General features: G+C 38.3%; 1 protein-coding gene across 3 annotated transcripts in view; it reads right to left on the bottom strand.

The window, feature by feature from the left end:
• The window catches only part of FBXW7 (F-box and WD repeat domain containing 7), a 177,784-nt gene extending 166,568 nt beyond the window's left edge, over positions 1-11,216 (bottom strand). For all 3 annotated transcript variants that reach the window (XM_025042752.1, XM_025042757.1, XM_015585104.2), the window contains exon 1: positions 10,639-11,216. The gene's annotated coding sequence lies outside the window, so the exon portion shown is untranslated. The remainder of the gene's footprint in view (positions 1-10,638) is intronic.
• Positions 11,217-11,371: the final 155 nt, after the last annotated feature.

Here is an 11,371-nt window from a genome sequence, read left to right as displayed (position 1 = left end):
GTTTCGAACCGGCCTCTACTCTACTAGTGCTTTACCCATAGCACCTCTTCACACTCACACAGCCCCACTGAGTTCTGACCGTCAAAACATCTCCAGACACTGCCAAATGTTCTCTGAGGCCATTATTATGTGCCAGGTGTTGTTCTGTGCTCCTCATTTATTATCTCATTTAATCTAACAATATATTATCCATGAAATAAAGAAACAAGGCCAAGTGCGTTAAACAACTTGCCAAAAGTCACACAACCAGTAAGTGTGGTACTCTGTATTTGAACCCACACAATGGTGGCTCCTAGTCGCTGTTATACCACCTCTCATTAATGCCCAGCCTTTATCATCTGATAATTGGAAAATAATATTCTGAATCTTATCTGGAAATAAAAACTAAAATTATCCACACAAGCAGAAGTTGAAAGGCTCCCAACCTCAATTCAGGATAAACAAGAATTTTTAAAGCACTGATTGTATGCTCAGTACCAACTTCAGGAACTAGAGAGGTTCAAAGAAAAATAAACTACCATTTATTAAGGATTCAACTCAGGACCTTTTTCATACATTATCTCTCTAAAATCTCACAGCATCCCTGTGTAAGGTAGGTATTATCTTTTTTTTCAAGTGAGGAAGCTAAAGCTTGGAATCGAAAAGTGGTCCCTAACCTAAAAAGGCTCACAATTTAATTGAAAAGACCAAAAAACAATTTAAAAAAAAAAAGAAACAGAGAATAACCAAGTTAAATACATTTAATACATGGAAAGTACGAAATAAAAAATAAGTGATGGAAAAGCATAGTCAGTCAGGAAATACTTCTTAAAAAGAGGTTTCTAGTATCTCCTTCTCTTAAGAAATGCCATGGATGAGCTGGGGAGGAGAAACACTTCTGTAAACAATGTGAAACAGAAGTCTGGGGACCGAAAGTAGAGTTTTGTGAATGCCAATTTAAGTAGTAAGTCAAGGAAATGGTGAGTGTAAGGCTGCCTTAAAATTAGGATCTAGCTGTAGCTGGAGACAATGAAACTGGTTCTATGCTTTTGGGGTGCTCCTGCCACCCAACACTCTCCAGCACAGCAACAGGAACAAATAAAGATCTAAAGGCGAAGACTATTAGGGGTGGTTAACAGAGGCTTACACACATGAAGTCAAACACCAAATTTCATAAGATGAGTGATGGGTCACCTATTTTGCTTCGTGTAGTTTGTCTCCCACAACTAGACTAAGTTTCAAGAGGGCAGGGATTTTTATGTTTTGTTCACTTAGATCAGTGCCTGGCACAGTAGGTGTTCAGTTAATATGTGCTGCTGAACAAAGACAGTATTCTACTGACATATTCTGAAGCAAAGATCACAAATGCCCTCAGCATTCAAATAAACCAGCAACCTCGGAGAAATAACAACATTATAAAGTTTATTAATATTATTGCAACAGCTAACATTTATTGAGCATTAACTCTCAGCCAGACTCTATGATGCATTATCTCATCCAGTCCTCTTAACGAGGTAGGTACTATTATTATCATCCCAGTTTTACAGGAAACACACATAGAATAAATAACTTGCCCAAGGTCACAAGCAGCACAGCTGGAACCTGGTCTATCAACCCCGAAGCTTTCCTCTCAACAATTATGTCACATATATAGAATTACAAGCATCCCTTTTAGGCAAAGCTAGGGAAATGTGGCCAACAAGGAAAAAAGACAACAAAACAAAAAGAGAAACTCCAGTGTAGTCAAAAACCCCCCCTTGGTCCCTTCTCCTACCAGGTACTGCGGAAATTTTTCCACCCAGGATATACTGATTATCCCATACAGATTAAAACTTCAATGGTTTAAAGAATCCAGATGTTGAAAAGCTAAGAACTAGAGTCAATCATCTAATCAACATTTCAAAGGGTGGTAGATAACAAGTGGTAACACCCCACGTCCACAACCCAAAGAAATAACAGGGTGTGACCTCTGACTAAGACTGACCTCAAAACTTCCGGAGCTGCTCTCCTTGGTGTCTGCCTCTTCCCTCCCAGCTTGGCTGTGTCTCTCCCCTCCTCAGTACATCCCATCTCTCTCCTCTCCTACTAAATGGTCCTTAGAAAAAAATCTGAAATTATGTGTTTTCTGCTCTAAATATCTAATCTAGCAAGTTAAAATTTGAATGTTTCTCTAATGAAAAAATCCTACCTTTGTAATACTCAGTAGAAAAAGGTTCCCCCTTCATTAGAGCGGCATTCCAAAGTTTCTATTATCAAATTCACACAGCAGTCAATTTAGAATCCCCAAATATGCAAAAGAAAACTGATGACCCACATATTTATTTATCTAACCTTTTATTACATACATAATAAATAAGCAAGAAGAAATTAAACTCACTAGAGAGACTACACTCTTCTCCTATCTATCCATCCAGTAACCTATTCATAATTACAAAATTCTTTTTTGAAGACCTCTGACATGAAAGAAGCATAATTTCAGAAGTATAACTTCAACTGCTACCAACAACAAAAAAATATTTAAAATACCTTAGATTTCAGTATTCATTAATATTCATTAATATTCATTAAATTAACTACTTAACCAGAGATCCACTAATATTTAGACCAATCTAATTTCTGCATTTATACCAAAACCTAAAAGCAAACTTGCCTTAAAAGAAGTTAGAGTGAGGACAAGAGCTGGCACGAAAATCAGTGCTAAAAAATATATCTCAATCTCTCCTTTCTGCCTTTGAATTTTTTCATATATTTATCTTAAATACACAGTTCTATTAAATAAACAGACTATGAAGGCATAGCCAAATTGTTCCCAAAATAGAAACACTTTCCAAATACAAAAATGATCCAGAAGCATTTATTTCTTGTATTGGCCAACAGAACACTGATTACGCCAAGCCTGAAGGAAAAGTTATTTCTGAAACTGATCTTGTATTTAATAAATACTAAGCATGGAAAGGAACTATCAAACACACGCGCGACTAACACACACTCTCTAATCATTTTAGGCAAAAGGAAAAAACTAAAATTTAATTAAAATAGAATCACCTAAATAAAATTCCTTCCATCTTAATTTGAGATGTAATAATACAGTTATAACTTATTAAATATTGTGGTTTTTTAAAGCTTTTTATTCCCAACAGTTAAAAAGATAGGCGGTTAAAAGACTTGATTAAAAAAAAAAAACAAAAAGAAGACTTGATAGCTGAATTACATCCTTATATTTCTAACTGGACAATTTAAAGCACAGTCACTCTATTTAAGAGTCCCTTCTGATCTAAGCACTATTTAGGTCTTTGGAGCTGAATTCAAATTCTAATTATGTTCAAATCAGTCTTTCTTTTCTATAACTAATAAGCACAGTAGTTCTGCCATTTCTCTAGTTTTTAATTTTTTTAAAATAAAATGTTAATGAATAATACACTGCTTTTGAAAATACTGCAGAATTACTTCAATATTATTGGTCAAACTCAAGGGCTGAATTTAAATGTAGGCCAATATAAAGCCTGACTTTAGCCTTCTGTCTGTCCCATTTTAAAAGAGCTTTAACTTAATAAGTTAACAGTGATGGGTCACATTACTATTTACCGGGCACTGGACTAAGAGCTTTGAACGTTTTATGTCATCTCATTTAATCCTAACAACAACCCTGTGAAGGACATGGTTTTTCCTATCAACAGGTGATGAAGCCAATATTAAAAGGATAAATAGCTTGTCCAAGGCCACGTGCTAAGAAATGAACGGCCTAACAAATGAGGTTTCTTTCTCCATAGTATGATTATATTTTATTAGATAAATGAAAATGAATTAGCAGCATATTGCTGGCTCCAGGTACACATAATATTTTCAACCATTAGATGGTTATAAGCTATTATTATCAGTGAAGCAACTCCTTGTCAGAAGATGTCACACAAAGGTCTATTATTTATTACTCCTTATACTGCCCTAAAAAATATACCATCCTAAAAGTTTGATAAGATACATACATTGTTCCGAATACAAACCAGCAATTTGCCTTGAGACTTCACATCTGGCACTAACATACAGATGCACATTGCCTTATGGTTCCAATAAACCCAACATTAGTCAAAAGTGTATTTACTATACCTAACCCACCGAATATCTTACTTGGCCTCGCCTACCTTAAACGTTCTCAGAACACTTACATTAGCCTAAAGTGAGGCAAAATCATCTCGCTGCCGCTGTCCAGCACCATGAGAGAATATCATACTGCTTATCGCTAGCCTGGAAAAAGATCAAAATTCAAAATTCGAAGTACAGTTTCTATTGAATGCATATCGCTTTCACACCACCATAAAGTCGAAAAGTCTAAGTCGAACCATCGTTTAAGTCAGGGACCGTCTGTAATTGATGGGTGCATTCACGATTCTGTGGAATTAATAAGTCCAAAGAAAACACAGTATCTTATCCAATGGTGAGCCTCTCAGAGGAAAGGCTAAGTGACATTAAAAATATTTTGCACTACATATTTTAATATTTCCTAAATTCCAAAGCAGTCATGCAGAAAGGAGCATTTTGCATAATATACTAGGTACACAGACACACAGACACACACTCACAACATGCTAGCTGCCTCCCAAAGCCACCCAGATTTCCAGTAGCTATCTTTCAGCTGGAAAGAAAGGGCAGAGTGACAGCATAGCAACAGAAACTGCACAATATCTGACTGATCCACAAGCTATCCCTTAGGTGATGGGGAAAGAGCAAAAGATAAGATACTCAAGCAGTAAGGTCTCTTGTGCATTCCTGTTTATTACCTTTCAGCTACCTGCATTGCAGCTACAACACAAATGCAGGTTCTCAATTTTTTCTTGTATTAGCTTGCTGTTTTAGAGAAATCAAGTGTTACTCAAAAATTTTAAAGGAACATTTTAGAAAAAGTGTTATATGTTAGTCTGTTGTTCAATATCCAGATCAAGTATAGATGTTCCATCAAATATTTCACAATTCTGAAGGGGAAATACAAGAAAATTTTAAATATGCTTGTGCATAAAAATATAATTAGAAAATACGTATCCCATAGTGTCCAGGAAATGTCATATACACTTAGGAAATATACTCTAAATACACTGTGGAAGGTATCATGAAAAAGTATCAATGAGTTAGCATGAGTAAAGTAGCAAAAATCTGAAAGCACACTGAAAGACTGGTTTTACACTTAGTGGAAAAAAGTCTCGAAGTAGAAAGGTTTAACATCAAGAGTTCATAATTTGAAAGCAACTTTTTTTACTCATCTGTAAGAACAATTCGCTACACTTAAAAACAAACAGACAGACAAACAAACAAACAAATATATCACTCTTTTCCCTGGTCCACCAAAAGTGTCATCATATAGATGTTCCTATTTGGAATATTTGCAGATATAAGATGAACACTTTATATCTTTTAATTGCCACCCATTTTTCAGCTTGAAAAAATGATAAAATTACTTGAAAAGGCAAAAATTAAAAGGAAGATTTTTAAAAGAATAAGGAAAAAACATCATCTCCAAATGAATAGGGAAGCAACTTTACAGTGTCTCTCTAAAAGATATGCTAAAATTGTCAGATTATATGAACTCTCCCTTTTTTATGGATGAAGAACAGAAGTACCAATTACATGCATAGAAATACTACATAAAGTAAAAAGCTGGCTTGAAACTAACTAAAAAGTGATCGCTATTGCAAGATTAACCACCTCCCCTGCCATAAACAGGAGAATTCTGAGATAAATAAGATTTATGAAACCAGGGCAAAAAAACACCATCATCCAATGCAGGTATTTGTTGACATATGAAACAAATGTTTTGATAATAGCTACAATTGCACAGAGTAAATTATCCTTTCTAAACAACATTAGAGACAGATTCACCTAAGAAATTAACTCTGTGACATTTACTCTTAAGAATACAGCATAGCTTTTTAAAGTATACATTTAAATAATTTAAGTGATTTAAAATATCATACTTGAAATTAACAAAACAAAAATTGTGGAGTCAATAATTCTACATACTGAATTGGTCACTATAAGAGATTAAGGCTTTTAAGAGACAGAAGTATCAAACCTTAATGTTCTTATAATTTGGCTAATATTTTCACCTGATTCAAGCCAACCACAAACACTTCTAATTTTTACATCTGAATTAACTGCTTTACAATTTATTTTCGGAACTTCCAAAATCATACCCATACCCTTTCTTCAAAGATACTTTTGGCCATGATACGCAGTCAGAATACCACTGTATGCCAATTATGGTATCTAGGAACAAGAAATGCAAGTAGTCCCTACTTTTTGCTGCACTCCTTTATAGATGACATTGCCACTGCCCCTCAACCCACAGTTTTCATCACTATCTTGAACGGCAGACTCTATGCTTTATGCTGAAGCATATTAAGACTGCTCCCAAGGAACATATCTGATTTAGAAAACAGAGACCACCTAAAGAAGCCAGTCCCAGCTTTGTAAGGAATGAAGCTCATACTGTACTGTTGGTGGACTTGGCAGTTGCCTACGCCAGGGGTCCATAAACTACACGCCAAACTCAACCTACCTCCTGCTTTATACATAAGGTTCTATTGGAAGAGTCACACTCATTCACTTACGTATTGCCTATGGCTGCTTTCACACTGCAAGAGCAAAACTGAATCGCTGCGACAGAGACCATGTGGTCTACAAAAGCTAAAGTATTTACTTACTGACTCTTAATGACAACAAAAAAGCTTGCCAACTCCCCCTCCACACAATGAGATATTGGAAGCAACACAGCACTTTTCCAAGAACCATCTCCAAAATATATGAATTCAGCTTCTGCTAGCCTAGGTATGGACTTTGGAAGTCATCTGGTGTTAAAACACACAAACACAAACGCACACCCCCAAGGCTCTTTAATCATCCCACATCAACTCCAACGTTGTCAAGCAAAGCACATGAGGTTACCACTCCCTACTACCAGAGTCCCACCTTTCCCACTGTCTGTACTAGTAAATCATGTTAACCCAAAAAGGCCCTTTGCATTCATCTAAACATGGTTTCACCTGCATAAAAAATGTGGCAAGTAGGGGAGAAGAGAGCAGGCACTCATGTGGCATACATTCCAGTCCCTGTACCCTCATCCTGGAATCACCTTAGATCTAGCTCCCTGTCTAAATATCTCTTCTCCAGAGGGTTCTGCCATTAGAATAACCACTGGTAAAAAAGAAAAAAAAAAAAAAAAAAAAAAAGAGGCCAAATAAGCTACTAGGAAGATGGAGAATTTAAACTAAGGAACACAAAAATGTGGTTTTATATATATAATCCCTACCTCACGATCCTCAATTCCTTGTAGAGTCAACACTAAATGCTAGCCACACTAGCAGCAGGTTTTACCACCAAAAAAGTCTTTCAGTGTCTTATGCTTCAAAGATATCTGAATTTTTTTAAGCGCCAAGTTGTTTTGTATTCGTTTTCTAATAAAAAGGGTTTTTTAAAAAAAAAAAAAAATTTTTTCAACACTGCTGTGCCAACACAGGGATATCCCCTCCATTGTATGAGACACAAAGACACACACCAACTTCGAACAGGGGAAGCAGCCTTCTCTCCCAGCTATTTTTAGCCCCATTTCATCATGTTAAAGACCAAACTTAGGATAATAATGTTGGGCAAACTTTAAAAACATGAATATGGTGAAAGAAATCTGTCCTTTTATCCATAGGTTCCATAACAGTGAAATCCTATATATTCTTCTGAACTTAACCCCAAGGGATTGGTAAGTTTATTATGGCTGTTTCAAAAATATAGAATCATATTCCCTAAGACTGAACTGCTAACCATGTTTAAAGGTTGTTCCTCCCTTTTCAAGGTCAACTTTTATCCACTCTTAAAACATCTATTTTAGGGAGAGTCTCATCCATTCTCTGTTCTTACTATATCTTTGCTAACTTTAATAGATTTCCTCCCCCAAGTAAAAATACCCATATTTTCCTTTTTTTTTTTTTAAATTCTCCATCAGCACTCTCGAGAAACCTTAATACTTTGAAAATGACTCCCAGCTCTACATTTTCAGCCAGAAACCACTAGCATCATACTAAAATACTGGAAGCATCTTCTTCACTCCTCTATCTGTATAGCTAGCTCTTCAATGACCACAGTGTAAAACTGTTGGTTTCCTAGAAAAATAAAATTCCGATACAGGTATAATGTCTCTTGGCCTAAAATACTGTTTCTCCTCAATCATCTAAAACTACTGTCTCAGAAACATTCTTCTTAACTGCTTCTCTGAGCTGTAAACATGTATCTACACAAACACAGACTGACCCTAAGCCTACCAACTTCCCTGTCTTCCCATCACACTAACTTCCTAATTACATTTGTTCCTCACACCCTCCAATTCCAAAAATCTTAAACACTTTTCTTCCTAAAAACAACCTTCTTAGATTTGGCTCAGACATTCCAATTAGTTCTGCATAGTTTAACATCAACATTTCCCTAGTGAAAAATATACGAATACATTTACATCTATAAGGTACCAAACACAGTATCTGACATATAGTGATAATAAATTCGGTCCTTACCTCCTTTCCTACAATTTTGTGCAATTTGTGATCCATTGCCTTTGCCTTCCCCCTCCATAAGTAAAAGCATCTCAAAGGCAGGGACCCCAAATACTTTGTTGTTTCTTTGGTACCCAAATAAGCAATAAAACATTACCATGATTTAAAAATCATGGTATCGTCAAAGCAATACAAAGTAATTCTTAAAGTTAGTAAGCAAGTTGATGGATTTCAATCTACACTCAAAGTACAGTCTGTCTGGTGGTGTGTCCCCATTTCCTCGTCAAAAACACAGCCTATGCGAGACTAAACTTTTTTCTGCTATCTGTAAAACATGGAATACATGACTTCCTCAAGGTCACAAAATAAGATAACAGATCCAGAGACATTAGGTTTGATTCCATGTCTAACATTACATCCACTAATCAATATTTTCATGTCAGTAACCATTTAAAATAGAATTTAAGGTGCCCTATAAAAGCATAACAAGAACAAGGCATATAATGAAAAACAAAACATATGGAGTTCTGGAGAAGAGCAGAGTGATTAAAGGGATCGAAGAAATCAGTCTAAGACAAAAAGAATCAAGAAAGATGAAGGTAAAGAGAATCAAAATCTGTAAAACCAGAAAAAGATGAACTCTCGCTTGTTCTAACATTTCTCAAAACATAAACTCTAGATGTGTCCTAAAACTTTAAAGAGACAGGATTGGGATAAATAAACGAATTGCTACATAACTCAGGAGCTAATAAGTTTGTGGAACTCATTACTTCAAAAGAGAAAAAAAAAAACAAGATGAAAACATTGTTTTAGAAAGCTTTAAATCAATTTAATCAAGATCCTGAATGGAGAAGTTAGCACAGATAACCCCAGGCTTACATTCATTCCCACAAAGCTTCTCTCAGCAGTGGCTTCAGAGAGAGCAAACCCACACAGTTCTCTGGAGGGCCCATAATTCTCAGCACAGTACTTATTGCCTATGTTCAAAATTTCATTATATGCTGAAGCCTTAAGGTCCATACAAACATATGAAATGTTAATTACTTTCCTGCACCTTAATTTGGCACTGAAAGGATACCTAAAATCCAAATCAAAGATTTTACAGACTTCACCTCTAAAGTAATGGGAAAAATCATTTTTCAAAATCTTAAATATCAAAAGTTTCTCATTTGATAGAGAAGTAAAGACAACTCAAATATGCAAAGCCTCAAGTCATTCTGCCAGATAAAAAAGTGCTAGCAAAAAAAAAAAAAAAAGCATTTGGGTAAGGAAACAAATGTAACAACTAGAAAACAAATGTAACAACTAGAAAACAAATGTAACAACTTTTATAACTGGTTAAAGTATCAATGCTCTCCTACAACTAAGTTGTGATTCATAAGAACTCAGAATTTCCTGAGTAATTTAAATCTGCTACAATGTATTCCTGACATACAGGAATCGGACCCAGGAAACGAGAAGGTAAACTTCTGCTCCAATAAGTACTGAAATGAACTTATTTATCTTTTCAGACAAGAAAGAAAAGAAGGAAGGAGGGAGAGAGAGAGAGAGAGAGAAGGAGAGGGAGAGAGAGAAGGAGAGGGAGGGAGAGAGGAAGCGGGGCGGAGAGAGAGAAGAGAGAGGAGAGAAGAGAGGAGAGAGGAGAGAGAGAGGAGAGAGAAAGAAAGAGAAAGAAAAAGAAAGAAAGAAAAAAGGAAAGAAAGATTGATTTTACTTTCAGGGGTTCACAGGGTAACCCCAAATAAGGGTTACCCAGAAACAAAAACTACAGAGCTGTTTCATACCCGGTGTACCAGGGAAAGGTACATTACAGAGATGTCCTTTGTGTGCACATATGCTCCGGCTTCCTCAATTTCCTTTTGTCAATTACTGGCCAGAAAGGTGCAAGTGTCCACTTTGGAGAAAGACAGAACTCCTCTAAGAGAAGCCTGTAAGTTTTCGTATTGTACATACAAAGAGCTAAAAGGTTAAACACAGGACTACCTAATAACTTCTCCCACTGTGAGGAATCAAGGTACCCCACTTCTCACCTATGCACTCCCAACACTCCTGGAAAACATCAGCAAAACTCCAGGAGGACGCACCGGCATCCATCCACTTCCCACCCCTCAATACCTCTCCCGGGGACACTCACACTTTAGAGAGGAGCCGTGGCGCTGAGAAAGTGGGCTGGTTCCCTTCCTCCTCCGGACTGAGGCTGTAGCTGCGGAAGGCTCCGACTCGCGTGTTACTGAGGAAGAAGCGGGGCTCGTGTCGCTCAACCAGGCGGCCACCCGGGTCTCTTCCGTGCTGCCGAAGCTCAGGCGGCGGCGGCCCCGCTTACCTCCTCTTTTCCTCTTCCTGGGTCTCTCCGAACTGTGTCTTCTGCCCGTCTTGGGCCACTTTTCCCGGGACAGTCACGTTTGGGAGGCTCCGAATTTTGTCTTTATAAAGTTTCCTCTGGGTGGAGGCAGCGGCCGGCCCCCCGGGTCCCCCCGGCCCCGCCGCCCTCGGGGCTGGGGCGGGGGAGGGGGCTCTAAGAACTCCTCCCGGAGTCCTGCCAAGGAGCCGGGGGGCCGGCGACTGGCCACGGGAGAAGACCCCCGAGGGGGTTAAGGGGCGGGGGAAGGTAAGGAAAGGACGGCGGCGCCGGTCCTGCTCTCCCCGCCGCCCTGGCCGCCTCTTCACATGAGGGTCCCTGCCCCCCCGGCCGGGGGTGGTTGCCGAGCTTGGGGCCCCGGCTCATACACTCCGGGGCGAGATGCTACGGCCCCGGGTGGGTGGCCGAGGCGGCAGCGACGTGGGGGACCCGGCCGGCTCCGCTCGGCGCCGCCCCCGCTCCCGGCTCCCGCATGTGTCGCTGCGGCTGGGACCCCCACCCTACACCT

This window comes from Pteropus alecto, unplaced genomic scaffold (assembly GCF_000325575.1).
Source record: "Pteropus alecto unplaced genomic scaffold, ASM32557v1 scaffold50, whole genome shotgun sequence".
Taxonomy (NCBI): Eukaryota; Metazoa; Chordata; class Mammalia; order Chiroptera; family Pteropodidae; genus Pteropus; species Pteropus alecto.
This window is presented reverse-complemented; position numbering and strand designations above follow the sequence as displayed.